This window comes from Ochotona princeps, chromosome 2, assembly GCF_030435755.1.
Source record: "Ochotona princeps isolate mOchPri1 chromosome 2, mOchPri1.hap1, whole genome shotgun sequence".
Lineage (NCBI taxonomy): Eukaryota > Metazoa > Chordata > Mammalia > Lagomorpha > Ochotonidae > Ochotona > Ochotona princeps.
The window spans coordinates 101,754,942-101,774,439 of record NC_080833.1 but is presented as its reverse complement, the minus strand read 5'-3'; the positions used below and the strand labels follow the sequence as shown (position 1 = coordinate 101,774,439).

Sequence of the window (19,498 nt, the reverse complement as noted above, 5' to 3'; positions counted from 1 at the left end):
CAGTACATTCACAGGGTTTTTATAAGGGCAGTCCACAAGAGTTTGAAAAGGGGCAATCCACAATAGCCTGCAAGGTGAGGGGGGATACCACACCTATCCCGGCTGGACAGCCCATGCCTGGCTCTTCTTTGGGTTACCAATTAAGGTAAGCATCCACTTAATTACTTGGAGCCACCTGTGAGATAACCAGACTTCGGCCTTGATTAGTGAGAACTGGGGCCCATCAGTGCTAAAGGTCACATAGGCCATTTGGCCTGCAAGCTCACAGTTTCTTAGTAGTAATAAGCCATGTTTACTCCATTTTGTTTTCAATTCTACACTCCAAGTGGCTCAAATAGCTGTAATAGGCTGAAGCCAAGAGGCTGGAACTCCAACTGGGTCTCCCACATGGATGTCAGGGGCCCAAGTTCTTAAGTCATCTTCCACTGCTTTCCCAGGTACCTTATCAAGGATCTGGATAGCAAGTGGAGCAGATGCGACTCGAACTGGGATTCATAGAAGATGCTGGGTCTTCAGAACCACAGTTTAGCCCTCTATGCCATAAAGTTGGCCCCTAGATATTTGATTTTAAAATTCAAACATAGAAACAAGTCAGCAGCTTCCAAGATTCTTGAATTTCTCAGAGACAAGGCTTCCACCTGCTCAGGTAGTTCTTGACAGTTCAGGAATGTGATGGCTGTGTTGGGGTAATGTGGTTGGATGCACTGATCACACCATTTGCTGATGGACAGGGCCTGATTCACGACAACCACGTCAATGCTGGGTGCTGAGAAGGAGCTAACCTGTTTGGAGTGGTCATTTTGCTCATGGACTATGAGAGTGGTAGTCAAATATGGTATTTTCTCAAGCTTGCCCGTGCAATTCTACCTTCTTCGGAAGTATGCACTTTCTAAGGATCTCTTTCTTCCCATTGCTAACTCATCAATGGGAACACTGAGCCCAGGCAAGTTAAATGACATTCCCAAGGCATGCAGAAAACAAATAGAAGTGATCAATGATTACCCAAATTCACTGTACTTCCATTTCTACACAGCTGGTGAGCGTTCCATCCCAAAAGACTCACACTTGGAAATGAACTCAGCCTGTTGGCAAGTGGTCTTGTGACGCCTGCCATTATTTTATTGACATGGCTTCATGTGACTTCTACCGCAAGGAGGGTGTTCCTTTTCTGCCCCAGCCCAGAAAGCCATCACCTGGGCTGAAGTCAGAATGGTCAATTCTTAGAGTTACCATGAATTTGAGTGTGGAGTTACAAAGAATAGAAACATTTCCCTTCACAAAATTAGAATTTGGATTAAGTAACAAAACCAAAAATTTACTTAAATTAGTCTCATTTTAGATGCAAAAAGTCAGCAAAATATTTGTAGCAAGATTTCAAGAGTGTGATTATAAATGAATGACTCTCCTAAACTTTCCCTTTTTTTTCCTTTTACTGCTTTAAAGAGGAATGCTAAACTGTTCTTTGCGGCTAATGGTAATGAGGTATTCCTCTCCCTGACATTTAATGTTTGCTTCAAGGACATATGAAATATATTCTACCTTTTTTGGCTAGTCCTGAGAAAATTTGTTCTTTACCTTTCTGTCTGTGCACACCCTTTTTAGCTTATATAAAATTTGCTTTTTTAAAATTAAAAGCTAACTAAAACTCCTAGCCTATAGCAAAGCTTAATTTTTTAAATACTAAAATACTTCAAAACTGTAGAAAAAAATTTAATTCCATGCCTAGTTTTTCCTTAACCACATTTTCTATGAACTTCTTGACAACCTCAACAGTAAGTAGTTTCACAAGACATCATGATTTATTTGCTGATATTCAGACCATCTAAACTAGTCTAGAAATACCATGAATACTTCAGTCAAGAGCTATTTATTGTAGGGTCCACCCGTTTAAGCCAAGATGGAGATGTAAGGATGTTAAGACCTTGGGTGAACTGGGACTGAAGCTGGAAGGCCACAGGAGACTGAGACAGGCCTTCTCCAACCACATTCTCTGGGTACAAGGTTCCTGGTAGCTGGTCCTGAGTATGCACTGTCAATCTCCTTCCTGCTCTTCCCCTGACCAACAGGGGGAGCACTCCTACTCTTCAGGTTGCATCTGAATTTGGCTTGCCATCCTGTCGATTCAGGTCCAAACTGCTTGTCCTTTCAGCCCGCTACCTACAGGTGCCTGGCACAGGTGCTGAGTGTCCAATTTCTGGTTTCAGACAGAGGAATGTGCCCACCTGTGCAGGCTGGATCATGACTGGGTCAATGAAGAGGACAGAGTGGTTTACCAGGAGAAAAGGATGAGTGTGTAATCTGAGCACCAGCTATGTGTGTTCTACAGTGCAGGGACAATTTAGCATGGGTATCAGGATCAGTGTAGACAGCACATTTAAGCCCAATTTGTACCTGTTATTAGTTAATCTGGACAAGCTAATTAACCTTCCACTGTGATGTCCTAATCTGTAGAATGGAGCCTATAACTACCTCAAAGTGGTAATAATAATGATAAAGACATTTGTCAAATATTTTCACATAAAAACACGAAAGACAATTACTTGTTTTCTATTGCCTCAGTATTTTCTTAGAAGTATCATACCTATTAAAGGATTCCACAACACGTGGAAGACAAATCATCAGCATTTAGACTGTGAAAAACCAAAAAGCCTTTGCAATATAGGGGAGAGAATATATCAAACAGACATTATCCCATTGGCTCTCTTTCTTTACAACAAATGACATAATAGCAACTTTACATGGACCTAGTTTCTTAGTAACATTGTCTGCTTTTATTCCCACAGGAGCCCTGTAAAGCTAATATACTTTTCAACTTCCTCCTAAACAAATCAGTCAAATTGACATAGATTATGATTAACGGATATGAAATTCAAATTCAAATTTGACTCCATCATTTAGCACACTTACCAATGCACCCACAAAAATTCTGTTTTCGTTTGCTATTGCTGGATCTAACTGCCCAATTTACGGTGATTCTGCACCTTTCTTGCACTACACCATGAGATACAGCCCAGATTCTTCACTATGGATGTTAAAAGTCCTTAGCAACTCTACTTCAAGCTTTGTGTATCCATTGCCTAAATTCACTGCCCTCTCCCATGCCTCTGAGGGTTTTCTCAACATTTTGCATCTTAAAAGAGCTCTTTTGTCACATCTTTTAGTTGAATAAAGTCCAGCGAAGCTTTCAAAGTTCTGACAGAAGTTTTGAAATAAGCACCTGGGAAATAAATTTTACAAAATAAACGCAATAGCTATCCTTCTCTCCCAACAGACAAACCAATGACATGACTGAGAATCTGCCTGAATTTTCTACTGAACACATCCCTCTTGGGCTGACCTTCTGCCTCAATCTCCAGCCAGGTTAGCCAGACAACTCAACTCTGACCAGTCTCCAAGGCATGGCAAGGGAGCAGGGCACTGATAGCCAAAGACTTCTGCTTTCGATGTTCTTATGAGCCAAGCTTAAGTATGTGCAAAGCTAAGGTCCAGACCAAGGTTGACACACTTCAGGGAAATGTTTACAGAATATTAACTCAGGTCTAACCCCATTTGTGTGTTACTTTCCTATACTGGTTGGTGCCATATTGCTTCATTGTATTGGCTCTTCTGCCGGAGTCCAGCTCCAGCCGAGAGTTCGGAGCTCGGGAAGGGTGCGTGGAGTCGGCGATAAAGAAAGACACAGACACTGACACTTGGTGCGTTCTCACAACAGCCCAAGAAAAAGCTGTCCTTTTTATTTACTCAAAACCTCACAAGCTTCTGCACAAGCAACTAATTGTTCTATTTTTTTTACTTCAAGACTAAGGGGGCATGTACAGACATTCGGTCATTCCGTCTGCACTTCAGGGCTAAGCAGGTGTCCCCAGAGATAATTCTTTAAAACACTGTATTCATATTCTTCAAATCAAGCCATTATTCATTCTTCAACAGTAGCCATGGAGCGGCAGCCAGGACTCCAAGGCCAAGGCACATGCGATTACCTGCTAATCAGTAGTACATTCCTACCACATTTCTATTTCTACAACTTGCCCATTATTCAATGGGAAAATAGTTTACAAGGGAAAAAATATAAATCTAAAAACAAAAATTACAAATATTAAATCCCCCTACAACTATAAGCTCTACAACACCATAAATAAAATAATAATCAAAAACATTTTTCTTTAATAAAAGCATCCTTAATTCTTATAGCTAAAAATTATAAAAGCGGCTAAAACAGCTGCATTTTCTATGCTCCAAAAAATTGCAAAAACAGGCTAGCCTATAAAATAACAATAACTATACTTATTGCCATAGCAATTTCAGCTCTCACTCCCATCACTTGCATTCCCGTGGGTCCACTGGGTGCTACCTGACTGGCCAGGCCCTGGAAAGGAGGCAGATCCGCCTCACCTGTGACCTCCTGTCTTCCTGCTGCCTCCTGGCCTTGAACCAGTCATTATTTTAGAGCAGGGCACTTGTGCAGTGCTCCCAACACTCTTCTTCTATTGTAACGGCTTTAATCAAGTCTGCATTCCTTGGTACCTTTGGACCCTGGATATTGAGCAGTTGGGTATCATTCCAGAATCTAAGTTCTTACGCCATAAATGATTCTTTCTATCCTTTACCTCTTAGTCCCTAAAAGTCATCACTTCATAGTCGATACCTCCTCTGAGACACGGCTTTCTAGAGGTCTGTTTCCTGGCCATGGGAACCAGGGTTTAAAAGTAAATCCAAGGTGGGAGGATATAACGATCTTTGCAACACCAAGTTTAGAATCCTTTTGCTGAGTTTCAGGAGCTGCCACTGGCCCATCAAAACAGGGTGCCCTGATGTCATTCTCCAGCTCTCATTCCCCCCAGGGCTGTCGTTTCCAACTACGAAGTGTTTTATTCGGTGTGTCTATTTGCCAAAGCTCATATAAATCAGAATGTGCACTTTACAAGGCTTAGATTTGATTAATTTTTTTAAATTGAGAAGCTGCATGAGTGGGTTTGAGATTAAGTGTGCAAAGATGTTTGGGAGCAGCCTCCCCACTGGTCTTCAGATTGAGATGGATGAGGAGCAAGACTGGGTTTGAGCTGTCCATAATTGAAAAAGTGTGTGCCCAAAATATCATATTTATCCTGCATTTCTACAAGAGCTATAACTCTAAAACCTTCCATTAGAGCTTTAATAAAGAGAATGCCTTCAACCTTAACGAGTCCACATACTCTTACGGCTTGTTACATTTGCAGGACAAGGTTAAGAAGCCAAGATAAGGTCACTGAGGAGGAGAAATAGGGTCAATTCTCTAAAGGATCCTGGTTCCAAGATTACTTTGGGAAAGCAACATAGAACTGTAAAAGCACAGCATTTGTGAATGAATGAACAATGAGAGGACAAATGTTAACCACACACGTGCAATCAGTGAACTCCAGGAGTCTGTGTCCACAGTGAACCTAGAAGTCTTCCCAGAAGGTGTTCAGGACACAGTTAGGGCTGCCAAATGCCAATGCTGGGGTCTCTGTGCATACTATATTCTGGTAATTTCATGTAGCTCCTGAAGTTGTGCAGTGTGGTGGTTGTGAACAGCACAAATCATGAGAAACCAAAATGAGGATCCCTAGGGTACAGAATCACAGGTTTTCAGCCCTGTTCAAGCCCTGGCATTGTGCCAACAGCACCTGCAGGAGAAGTCAGGCAACAGCATTTGTGTGAGCATTTAGCAAATGCCAAGTACTGTTCTGTGCATCCTTGTGCATGAGGTGACAATCGTAACTATGTAAGAAACATGTAATGATTTGAAGGGGCACATGCGAGAGGCCACGGTATCTCAGCCAACCATGACTGTGCTATGGGACCACAGTGTCAGTGTGCTGACCGAATTTATTGTGTGCTCCCCCACAGCCAACCTCTGTCCTTCTCTACCTCACCCTCCCCTGAGTTCTCAACTCCATTTGTTTTAAATGACTTAACACAGACCACAAAACAGAAACAACTGTGGATTAGACCTTGGAGTTAGAATCTCCCCCAGAAACTTAACTTTGTTCTTTGCTCCCTCTGGATTACTTAAATATCGACACTTAGAAGTTTTACTGGTGTTTCATGTATGAGCGTGTGTATATTCATACTCAGTTCCTATACACAAATAATTCACAGAGGACATTCTAGTAACATAGACCCAGGACTATAAAATCAACTTTAAATGTGAATTATAATTTAAACTTTAAGTATTAAAAAGTTGGCAAGCACCTTAACAGGAGACCTTTTTTTTTTATCATGGTAGGTCTATTGAGTTTGAATAAGGGTCATTTATAGTAGCTAAGTGAAACAGCATTATTTTAGAAAAAGAAAGGATGCGGATTTCCCTTGTTGATTTTCCTGGAGGTTCAATGCAAGATCTTAAAGAGAAGATGTAAGTTAGCACACTGGTCTGATGATTTATTGGTGCTTATGGAGTTGGATGTACAAAGAACTAAGGAGCAAACTAAAAACACCTAAACTGGGGCCCGGCGGCGTGGCCTAGCGGCTAAAGTCCTTGCCTTGAAAGCCCCGGGATCCCATATGGGCGCCGGTTCTGATCCCGGCAGCTCCACTTCCCATCCAGCTCCCTGCTTGTGGCCTGGGAAAGCAGTCGAGGACGGCCCAATGCATTGGGACACTGCACCCGCGTGGGAGACCCGGAAGAGGTTCCAGGTTCCCGGCTTCGGTTCGGCGCGCATCAGCCCATTGCAGCTCACTTGGGGAGTGAAACATCGGACGGAAGATCTTCCTCTCTGTCTCTCCTCCTCTGTGTATATCTGACTGTAATAAAATGAATAAATCTTAAAAAAAAAAAAGACACCTAAACTGCTGCTTACAAAGGGCATTTCACAGTATCAGCATACAAACATTACCCAAGGAACTGCTCAAACTACAGCAGTCCCAGCTGCCCTGAAATCCTAAGTAAAGAGATTTGAGGAATGATTCTGACATAGGTAGTAAGGCAAGCATGCTGAACAACCCACAGATTAAACCTTTTGGTCAGGGCTGGCATTTGGCCTACCAATCAAGATGCTGCTTGGGATGCCTGTATCTCACTGGAGTACCTTGGTTTGAGTCCCAGCTTCACACCAACTTCTGGCTTCTTACTGGTATGCACTCTAGGAAGCACAAAGTTATGGTACAAGTTGAGTCCCTTTCAGCTATGTGAGACTGGGTTGAGTTTCCAGCTCCTGGTTTTTGCCTGTTCAACCCAACTCTGGCTTTTGTTTGCATTCGGGGAGTGATTCAGTGGCTTTGGAATTTGTCTCATTCTCTCTGTTTTTCAAATAAACAGGAGAAAGCAAAAACAAAAACAAAAAAGTAAACCCACTGGCCAATAGTTAATCTACATAAAGAACACAAAGTGTTTCATTTCACTGTTCATATAACTTACTGGTAAATTTTCATGGTTATAAAACAAAGTAAAACAAAACAAAACCATCCCCAACTAAATGTCTAATTCTCTGAACACTCTCACATCTCAGAAACATAAGCCATCAGATAAAGAGTTGGAGGTTGGATTCTCTTCCAGCCTCCAGTCTCTTGGCTCCATCTGGGTCTATGTGTGCACTGAAATTCTTCTACACTTGTTGAAAAGCCACATAGGGAATGTTTGGTCAGAAGTCTGGCCCCCTCAGATCAGAGCAGGTGACAGACTGACAGCACAGACGAAGGGATGCTTTTCTCCCAGACCTCCTGGAGGGCAGACACAGGACCTTGAGAGACCCACAGGTGCAGCGCTCCTGCTCGGTACTGGGATGAGGAGCCTTTTCTAGGGCTGAGAACCCAAGCATATGTGACTGATTACAGCTGATATCTCATTTCTAATTCTGTTGATTCCTTGAAAATAGCAAGTCTCAAAGAACATGGTTATTCTTAGCAATTTGGCCTCCTCCCCCAACCATGACCATTGCCCGTGAGAGAGGAAAGAGTCTGGCAGCTGGAACACTTGTCATTCCCCCACTCCCTGGTGTCAGTAGGGCTTGGTCTCCAAAGCACTTGCCTGCAGCCAGATCACTTCCCTCTTCCTCTTCTCCAAGCTCCAGCTGTGGCAGTCCCTATTCATGAGGAGAAAGCTCCTTTCTGGATTCAAAAAAAAAAAAAAAAAAAACCCTGATTCGATAGACCCCTTTCTCGTTCTTGGATCTTCCTGGGGTCTTTCTTTCAGTTGTTACTGGGAATATGGGAAGACCATAGACCCCACTCATCTAGAACAAGAAGTTCAGTCCTCGCCATGGACTTCTTGATGCAGATATAGCAATCACTTGCACCTAAGCTTGGCAGTCTCCAGAGCAGAACTGAAGAGGCAATGATGACTGCTAACCTTTTCCAGGGAGTCCTTTAGAGTCCTGAGACACTCCACATAATGTCTGGCAGGCTCTTCCCTACGGTGGGCTCACTGAGTGCTTGTTAAGCTGAATTTAGTTAATCACATGGAAGTACCTCTATGGTCTGCAGGTGTAGGCAGCCCTGTTCTGTGACAGGTGACAGTGTCCCAGGCTCCATGTGCCAGACCCTCAATGAAAGACTTGCTGCTGAGTTTGAACCCTACCACCAAGGAGCTGTGTCTAACCTTAGACAACATAATGACATCTCTGGGTCCCACTTTCTGCACCATTTCAAACAAGGGTCTTGAATTGGAATTCCCCAATTTTTTAAATGAATTCCTCTGGCTTGAAAGAGGAAGAATAAGAATTCAACTCAATACTTGTTATTCTGCTTTGTTTTGCAGTCTGTTCCCCTTTATTCGCTTAGAAAGTAGACCAAGCTGAATGCGAATTCATGGTTCACATTTCATACAACAACAAAAACTCAGAGCCTCCAAAACCAGCACTGGGGATAAGATGATGATAAATGGAAACTAACTTTATTATCCAAAAATACCCCCACAAACTGAAGAAATATTGATAATAACTCTCCATCTGCTAAATAAATCAGAACAATACTGGAGATTCTACCCAACATTGTACATGGAGAACGGCCAGCCAAGTACTAGAGTTTCATGAAAGCTGATCTCAGGAGAACTGACATAAACAGAATTATGTCAACATTATAAAGAGGAGAATGAAAACAAAAGGAATCCCAGAAAGTGCTTTCTGTTTATTATAATCCTCATTGTGAAGAACTTGTCGACAGAGCACAGGTCTAGAAATTGAGATACTTGGCTGCTAACCCAGTCTCTCTACCACTTATTCACACACAAACACACTTAGTAAAGTAAGTTCATATCTGTGCAGGTTAACTAGCTTGGTGATTGTAAGATTTGAATAAAGACTGAAATAAAATTCATAAAAATGGTTTGGAGGAAAAGGAGTATTTTAAACTTACAATGCTCATGAATAACCTGCACGATTACTTAGAAATAAGAAGCGAAATAGCTCTTCCAAGTGCTATTGAAGCAAAAGTGCTCTGGGAGGCAGCAGCTGCTCTGGAATGGCCCTTGCAGGTTGACCTGGTGATGGCACCAGGCTAGACTCCAGGGTTCCCAGCCCCATGCGGTCTCCCAGTGCTTTGTGCACAGTTTTGGGTAAGCAAGTGGAGCTACACTGGAGATGGGTGAGGGAATTGAGAAAGCCCAGTTTAGTCTTTGCTGCCAACATTCCTACAGTACTATTAAGCCCCATCAGGGTTTTCTCCCCACTGCTGCAAGTCCCAGATCTTTGGGATAGGGCCCAGGATTTTAAAGTGATATTGTTAGTTCTCCTGACCACTGAATCTTCTCAATCTACTTACTCTGGGGACAACCCAAAGTCATTTCCAAGTCATCTCAAAGTGCAGGGTGGCCCTAGGTGACTGACAATCAGGTGGAATTGGGGGTGTTTTTGCTCAGGTTTAGGCATATCCCCCAGTTTGCAGAATTCTTGGCTTATATATAGATTCTTGGTGCCTCTAGTGGGTGTGCTGTGTTCCCTACCCCAAACAATGTAATAAATATAGCCTACAGCTTAAATGACTAATCAGCCATATAAATGGACCAAAATGTCTTCTGTGGCTAAAGTAAGAACAGCTGTAATGATTACAGTACATAGTTGGAAACTCAAACTGGGATAAGTCCAATAATTTATAGGTACCTCCACATGTTTACATTAATGCGGTCAAATGCCAGGATTGCTAGCATGTACCATATGGAAAATAAAAATCATTCTTTTGGGGGGAGGGGTGCTCATAGATATTCTATCTGGGAAAAACATAAAACTATATGGCACAGAAAGAAGGATATGTAATATGAGCTACATATAATACTTGGTCTCCTTTTAAAAAAATGTGTCTTCTAGCTTTCTTTTCTTCTTTCTCCCTCTTTCCAAAATCTTGAGCTGGGGATGGTAATGACATCTCTGGGTCTGCCTCTGCACAGGCACACCCCTGCAGTTCTCAGGCCATCAGGACTGCAGGTGAGAGCAGGGGATTTTCAGGGATGGCGCTTGACTTTCTAATGCAGGTGAAACTGAAAGCAGGGAAATGAAAAGGAAAGGAAAAGGTTCTGAGCTATCACTTGTCTTGTCAGTCGCCACAGAGTCAATTTCTACATAAGTTTGAGCATATTTTACAAGATTGAGAAGGAAGTAGGATTACTTGACCAAATCAAATATTTTAAAGAATCGGGGAACTCAAACATTAGAGGAACATTTAAGGATTATTACATCTCCAAAGAGATAAAGTGGCTTATTCGAAATGTACCAGGACCACAACTATGACTTCCACTTTATAATGTGTACAGAGAGGGAAAGTAAGTGGGAAAGGAAGAGGCAAAGAAAATAAGATAATGTTTTACCAGAGAGAAAGAAAAAAGAAAAAACAGACACTTAAACAGGAGAAAGCAGTTTTGTAAAAGTGCAGAAAACAGTCATTGATCAACATATGGGGAAAATACCACTGTGTAGATTCACCAGTCTGTTCTCCTTCTTGATATCCTCTAAGGAGCCAAACCTCCACCTTACCAAATGGGACATGTCAAAAGGCTCCAGGTGCCTGGGTAATCCTGGAAAGCCTGCCATCAGCTTTAATAAATACATCCTGGTCTAATTTGGACAGCATAGTTTAACACAAGTGGCTGGAAGCAAACTGAGAGGTCATTTTCTTCTTTTCTGTTATTTTTTTTCCCCTTCAGCCACACCTAAACCATTCCAGAGAGATGAACCCCTCCAGTGATTCCATTCCCAGAAGGAAGTTGAATGGCTTGAAGCATCTGGCCTGGTGCCCTCCTGTTGTCACAGCTCATAGCTCATCTTCCTCTGTGCCCTGGGCAGCTCATCTGAATGTAGAATATACATAAACTTCAAAGGAAGCTGGCAGGATGGAGTTGGGGCCGCACTGCTTTAATCAAGATGGATTCAAAACCTTTGCTTATCAAGTACAAAATGGAAACCAGCAACAGGGGCCTAATTGACGCTGACTAAGAAGGAAATGGGACTAGAAAAGGTGCAGGGAGTTTAATAAGATTAATTTGAAAGTGGTAACACTCTCCTAGCCGTGGACGTTGGGATAGATTTGTTTCCTTCATAAATAATACTACGTGTGGAATAAGATACCATTCTATGAGGTATGAAATGAGAACTGCAGAAATACATCCAACACGTCAAAAGCATTTTTTTTCCACCTATAAGTCATAGCAATGTATCTCTTTGAGTTTAAGGTTCGCTGTTCTTTCGAAGACTGGGTGCACCTCTCGACATTCTCTTGTGCCTCTACAGTTCAACAGAACATCATTCAACACTCTGTTTACCTCTTTTCTTCTGGGACTCTGCTACATCTGGGCACCATCTATATGAAATTTGCCAAAGGATCGCTTGGGTTCTGAATGACTTTTCCTCAAGTTTTCTTTCTCAAAAAAGAACTGAATCTGGCAGACAGTAGATTCCTATCTGTTCAAAAATGTTTTTTGAATAAATGGGAGGAAACATAGAATCTATTATTCCTGTATTGGTGCCCCAGCACCCAGTGTTGTGCTAAGTTCATAGATAGCAGCATTTGAATTACTTTTATAACATAAATCAAGCTGAGGGGCATGAGGGAGTCCTTTAGGCTCAAGACTAAGCATGTTCTTATGCTTCTTAATAAGAGGACAGTTGGAGCCACTCAGCAGCCTTGCAACACTAGATTAGGAATAAGAGTTGCGATAGAAGGAAAGTGGACAGGTAAAGAGGTGGTCCTGGCCATAAATGCCTCACCATTCTTTCAAGGGCGACTTCTCGTTCTCTTTCATCAAAGGCCAAAGAATCGTGATTTCTAGGACTTCCCTTTCCTCTCACCTTCTATAGAAATTAAAGGAGGAAAGTTTAAAACAGGACTCAAGGAAAGAGAAACTCACTCATGGGTTGGTTGTCTTTCATCCCTACCCAGGGGGTTGCTGGCTTTTTGTTTTAACTACACAAGCAAGAACATCCCACTTGCCCCACCCTCTCCCTGCCCTGAGTCTGCTGTTACTGCTGTGCAGACCTCACCACCATGTCAAGGTGAGAGCAAGGCAGCAAACATTCAGAACCTACTGACTTCTCCCTAGAGTTTCACAGGGGCAGAGGAGAGGTGAACAAAGATACCTAGGCAGAGCTGGCAACAGGCAAAACCCTTCCAGGAATGTGTACGATATTTTTTAAAGATTCTGCAAAAAATGCATAACTGATCAGTAAGCAGACAAAAAGATACTAACACGATGAGTGATCAGGGAAACGCAAACCAAGGTTTCAGTGTAATACCTCTTTACATCACCAGAGTGGCTCAAATAGAAGATGAAGCATGTGTTAATGAGGATTTGTAAAAACTGGAGCCCTGATATCATAGTAGATGATATAACTTCTTTGGAAAACCAATTGGTGGTTCTTCAGAAAGCTAAACATAGTTATATGACCCTGCAATGCTATTAAGCAATAAATGCAAAATTGAAAACATATGTTGCCCCAAAACACATACACCAATGTTCGTAGAAGCATTAGTCATAATAACTAAAAGGTGGAAACGCAAATGTTCACCACCTGATTAGTGGCTGAATAAAATGTCTGATTTCCATACAATGGAGTATTATTCAGCCCTAACACCAATGAAGTACTCATACATGCCACAATACAGATGAACCTCTAGAATGTTATGAGAAAGTAAGACACAAAAGTCCACTTACTGTATACTTCCATTTAAAGGGAACATGCCTGGAGCAGACAAACACGGAGACAGAGATTAGGTGAGTGGTTATCAGGTTGTGGGAGGCAGAATTTGGAGTCACAAGTAATGGGTCAGGGTTTCTTTTAGGAGTGTTGAAAAGTTTCTAAAATTAGATAATGGGATAGCTGCCCAACCTTTTGGATATATTTAAAAACACTGAATTACATGCTTAAAAAAGTATTTTGTATGGCCTATGAATTACATACTGGTAAAAATTCTTAAGAAGAACTTGGAACCACTCAATTAGGATCCAGCTGGAAACTCTAATCTCAACCTGGAGAGTTTTGCTTGACCACTAATCTCCTCACCTCTCACCCCTAGCTACTATCCTTGTTCAGTCAGGAATCACAATCCTTAGTTATTTCTAAATAAAAATATAGGAGAGACACCAGTCAGCAATTGAAGTGACTTCAGAAGCACTCTATGTTCACCAACATTCCCTATAAAGATGCTGGGGAGGAAACTGAACAGGAGTGTGTGAACAGCAGATGAACTGCTCAAGAGGGGATCAGCCTTGAGAGCGGAAGGAAGCCTAACATCTCCAGGGAGACCTATTTCTAATGGAGTGACGGTAAGCGTGTGTGGCCCAACTTTTGGGCACAAACATTTGTCCTGAAGATGGAAGGTCACTCCTGAGGCAAGCTTGCCAACTGGGCTCCGACAGTGGGCTCCTACAGCACTCCCAACTTAGCTGTCCTAACTTCTCCCCAGATCAGCGGCTGTTGCCTTGAATCCCCTCTCTCCCAAGATGCTCTCTTGAGTTGCTTATTTAACTACTCAAGTGCTAGCTCTACAAAGCAAATTGGATTGCAATTTCTCCACACTTATAGTGGCAATCAATTTGACACATCCACTATGGAAAACATGGTGATTCCACAAAAAATTAAAAGTTAGGCTACCACATGATTCAGCACTCTCAGTTCTGGCTATTTATCCAGAGGACTGAAATTGACATTGTGAAGTGATATCAGGATTCTCATGTTAAATACAACACTCTCCCTATTAGTTAAGATGTACAAATAACCTAAACGTCCATCAATAGATGATGGATCATAAAGTGAAGGTGGTATATACATACATGAAATATTTGGCCCTTAAAACAATGGAAATTCTGCAATCTGCAACAACTGGGATCAATCTTGAGCACATTTTGCTAAATGAAATAAAACAGAAAGAAAAATGCTATGTGACTCTATCTGTATGTGGCATAGGTTGAATTAAGAGCAGCAGGGAGCAGAATGTGGTTGCCAGGGTCTAAAAGGAGGGGACAATGGATATTTGTTAGTCAACAGACACAAAGTTTTGATTAAACAAGATGAATAAGCTCTAGAGATCTGCTGAACAATGTGCCTATGTAAGAAGTAATGCAATATACACTTTAAAGCTTGCTAAGAAGGTTGAGTTAAAAAAAAAAAAAAATTGAAAGCCAGAATTACAGAGAGGGGTGAGACAAATGACCATACCAACCAAGGTTGGACCAGGGTGAAACCAAGAGCTTGGAATTTTATCTGGGTTTCCCACATGGATGCAGAGACCCCAAGCAGTTAGATCATCTTCCACTGCTTTCCCAGGTGCATTATCAGGGAGCAAGATTCAAAGTGAAGGTCCAGAACTCAAACCAGCAATCAAATGGGATGTTGGCCTCACAGCTGGTGGCTTAACCCACTGTATCACATGCTGGCTCTAAAAGGGTAGATTTCATGTTAAATATGCCAATAAAATAGAATTACTCCCTAACTTTAACTCCTCTAAAAGTAAAGTAAATATTTTTAAAAGATTCTGGAGAACCAAGCATTTTTCTTTGAAAATTGAGAAACTTCAGAAAGATTGAATTTTCTGTGTGCTTTTAATATGCTGATTATAGTACTAGGAAAAAAGAAAAACTGTATGGGTGCATAGCTGAAACATGTCAACAAATTCATAAAGAAAGATTGATACAATTGGAATATCAGTGCAATTCTAGTGCATAAAGGGATGTAGCATAGAACATCAGTGATTAATATTCATATTGAAAGAGAAAAACATTGAGATACACTGGGACATGCATGTTCCCAGAGAAAGAATATGTCACCCAGTGGGTCATTATGCCAAAAAAAAAAAAAAAAAAAAAAAAGCAGAAGAAGAAAGAAAAGAAAAAAGAAAGAGGAACTAGATAAGGACTTGACATACAACCAGAAGCCTAGAGAATGGAGAAACAATCAGCAAAGCCAGAGTAAGCCAGTTTCTTAAAAAAAGTAAATTATAAAGAAAAAGAAGGAGAAAGAGAGCAGACTGAAGGATTAAAAATATTAAAAGACATATTTTAGAAAACGAGATCAAGTAAAACTAAGCTGGTATTTAGGAATGCACACATAAGTGATCATTCTTTAGAGAAAAATGTGAAATCGATGTAATAAAGATGAAACACAATGGTGACTTTTCAGGGAGACTGGGTTGTGCTTGAGAGAAGATGAGCAATGTTTGAGAGAGGGGCATGTTACCTTTTTCTAAGGTGCCTAGAAATATTCTCTTATTGTGTGTAGGGTTTATAAAAGTATAAATCTTAAATAACTACTACATCTTAACTGAACATTTGCTTTTTATGGTTCTCTGTACTTAGATTGTTTATCATTTTAAAAATGCTTAAAACTAGAATGAATTAGGTCACATTTGATGGAAGATATAGAAAAGAAAAACCAGAAAATGGAAAAAAAAATACTAGGAATATGAGAAGAAAGAAAGGTCACATTTGTGACTAAGCAAAATCAAAACCAATTACTTTGTCACCTTTGATTTTGGGTATCACTTGGGACTTCATCCTGATAAAACATAACTGGTTTCGTTACTTATAAGTCTTAGTGTGCATCTGGGCCCGGCGGCGTGGCCTAGCGGCTAAAGTCCTTGCCTTGAAAGCCCCGGGATCCCATATGGACGCCGGTTCTAATCCCGGCAGCTCCACTTCCCATCCAGCTCCCTGCTTGTGGCCTGGGAAAGCAGTCGAGGACGGCCCAAAGCTTTGGGACCCTGCACCCGCGTGGGAGACCCGGAAGAGGTTCCTGGTCCCGGCATCGGATTGGCGCGTACCGGTCCGTTGCGGCTCACTTGGGGAGTGAAACATCGGATGGAAGATCTTCCTCTCTGTCTCTCCTCCTCTCTGTATATCCGGCTTTCCAATAATAATAAAAAAAAAAAAAAAAAAAAAAAAAAGTCTTAGTGTGCATCAGGAGGAGCCAGTAAAGAATCTGTAGTCAGGATTGGCAGGTGCTACACGTGTGATGCTTGGAAGAATGGAAAATGAACAACTTGAGACCACCACTGGGCAGGGGCCTCGACAGCAGGATGGTGTGTGCGTGTGTGGTGGGGGAGCAGCGGGTGGGGGCTGAGTACCTGCAGTTGACAGCAGCAGAGAGACACCAGCATAGCCAGAAGCAGCTGAAATCAGCACCCATGCAGGGAAGTGTCAGCCGTGTCAGAGCCATGGGTACAGAAAAGTGAGGCATCTGTAATAGAAATCTTTGTTTCCTTGTCTACCTGTCTATCAACATGACATTTTGTGTCAATAAATATTCATCAGGATGCACCATTCATGCTGACCTAAGCTACCCTCTCCACTGGAGGAGAAAATAAACAGTACTGCGGCTGCAGAGAATTTCTGCCCCCCTCAGAGCTGCCATTGTGCTCCCTCCCTCCCTCCTTCTGTCTCTGTCTCTGTCTCTCTCTCACTTTGTGTGTGTGTGTGTGTGTGTGTGTGTGAGAGAGAGAGAGAGAGAGAGAGAGAGAGAGAGAGAGAGAGATTAGAGCTCAGAAGAATTTTTACTTCCTCAAATCCTTTTGGGACTTGTGCCTCTAATGCCTGGTATAAAGCCAACTTGTTCCCTGTGTGTTAAAAGTAACATAGCACAATCAACCTGTCAATTATGAGTGGAAAACCTTCGAGGGGAGGTTAATTAATCAGTGAGCAACTCTCTCTGTAACTTAAGGACTTTTATTGCTTCTTCATCTGTACTCCCAGTATCTATTTCCATATACAGATCTTGGCTTTCCCGCTCATTGTCATTGTTGATGTTTCTGTCTCTCTCACCGGATTGGAGGTCTCCCATGCATTCATCCCATCAATAATTATCAAGCAAGAATCATACAAGATAAAGTTGCAAACAAACTCATGAAGCTAAGAGGAAGATATATGTTTAAAAAGCTACAAGTACAGACACAAGTTTATAGGTGAAGGGTGTTAAGAAAGAAAATGGTAAGAGGAATGATTCCATGAGACAGAGCTGTTAGATCCTGCCCCATTAGGAAAAGGCTGTGGTATGAGGGAAAAGTAGGCCAGGCTAGGGTGTGGAACATGTTGCTGGGCAGAGAGTGTGGCCAGAGGAGGTATACACACAGTGGACAATAAGGTAGATCCTTAATAGCAAGAACCTGGTGGACATTGATAAGTTTTTTAAGGATTTAGCCTAGATGCAACAGAACAAGTATATATATATATATATATATATATATATATATATACAGGATATATATATATATATATATATACAGGATATATATATATACAGGAAGTGAAGATGTGTTGCAGTAGGTATCTCTACTTCTGAATAAAAGGAGGACTCCTGGTGAAACAGTCAAATACAACTTGTCAACATGGCACTAAATTTTCTATCTGTGTCTATATGTACAATGCCATGATGAACTTTAATAGTAGAATGTTAATCTTGTGACTATTACTAAAACACTAAACCACTGTAATAACATGGGGGAAAATGGTGGGAGGAGAACTCCTCAAGGCAGTTCCAGAACTCACTGACTCAGGCTGTTCACATTAATGAATGTGGCCTTGGCAATCAGACATAGTCACCAGTGTCCTTGCCTGGGAAGATAGTGTTACAGTTCTGTAAGGCACAGATGACATCCAACCCAATGGCCCAGCTCCTGATACTCAGATCTCAACATCACCAATGCAAAAGACAGTGTCTCAGCAAGCAGCAGCTGTTGCCAAGCTTTGGCAACAGCCTTGTTTTCACTGGCTAGAACTAGTGTAGTGTGGTTTGCTGTTGTCTCTGGCCTCATTCTTTCTAAGTTTACTTCATTTACCTTCCAGGGGATTCTGTGAGTTGTTTAGTATTTTTAACAAATTTCTCTTTTATCTAAACTAGCCGTGGGAGTACATTTCGTTTGTGTCAAGAACTGTGCTCAATTGTCACTTCTCTTCCCAATTTATAAATGAGGAAATTGAGTATTTAAAACATGTAGAATATTTTCCAAGATCACATAGCTAATAAGTACTGAGGCAAGACACAAATCCAAGATTTTAGAATAAAACCCTTGGCTTTTCTCATCATGCCATGCTGATATTTGAAAGAAAATTACATAAGTTTTGTCATTAATTATCCATAATAAGCCAACTCAGTTGGAGCCTGGATTATACCAGATGAATTTAAATTGATGTTAAAGTATTCACTATGAAACACGCTCATCAATAAAAACAAATGCCAGCAATAAATGAGTAATTACCAGTGCAACAGCTCCCACCAGCAGTTGGCAGGTGGGAGGGTGGAACACCTTAGAGACTGACTAGTCTTTCTCATTTGCAGATCAGGAGACAGGACCCAGGAACATGATAGAATTTTCTTGTCAGTCAGGACTGTAATGGCAGAGTTTGCCGACTCCAACTTTCTCTACATTAGTGGAGGCTAGAGCTATCTTTTAATTTTTAGAATTATTTTATTTATTTGGAAGGCAGAGTTACAGAGACAGAAAGAGAAAAATAGAGTGAGGTTTTCCATTAGCTAGTTCACTCCCTGGCCAGCTGGAACCATCAGAACTGGACCAGGCGAAACTAGGAGTCGGGAGCTTCATCCAGATATCCCAAGGGCACACAGGGAATCAAGCACTTGGGAAATCCTCTGCTGCTTTCCCAAGCACATTATGAGGAAACTGGATGGGAAGTGCAGTAGCCAGGTCTCGAACTGGTGTCCGTGAGATGCTGGCATTGCAGGCAGCAGCTTAACCAGGCCCCTGAAGCCACTTATTAATTTACTTATAAATGCTTATATCACTCAAGCTCTGTGGCTAAAATACTGTATAAATATAAAAAAATTAAATCTACAAGAAATAACCACATTTAAAATATGATCACTCTGGACTCCACCATCATCAGTACCTTGGGATGTATAACTGAGAAACCTAGAACAGATCTTGAGAGCAACCTCATGAACACATCCCTGGAGAACGGAGATTGTGTTTCCAGCCAGAATTTAACACACAAGGTTTGATACAAGAAAATGATCCCTTCTGCAAAAATCAGGAAAAACTTTTAACTCTCCTTGGAACCCACAGACAAGTGTAAATTTGAGGGTCTAAACATTTTCTAGTAGATATA

At 41.5% G+C, this 19,498-nt stretch overlaps 1 long non-coding RNA gene across 1 annotated transcript in view; it reads right to left on the bottom strand.

Moving 5' to 3' along the window:
• LOC131479498 (uncharacterized) overlaps window positions 1–19,498 on the bottom strand; it is a 106,081-nt gene that overhangs the window by 31,818 nt on the left and 54,765 nt on the right. The window contains exon 2 of the long non-coding RNA XR_009244908.1: window positions 7,050–7,103. This is a non-coding gene — a long non-coding RNA (uncharacterized LOC131479498). The remainder of the gene's footprint in view (window positions 1–7,049; window positions 7,104–19,498) is intronic.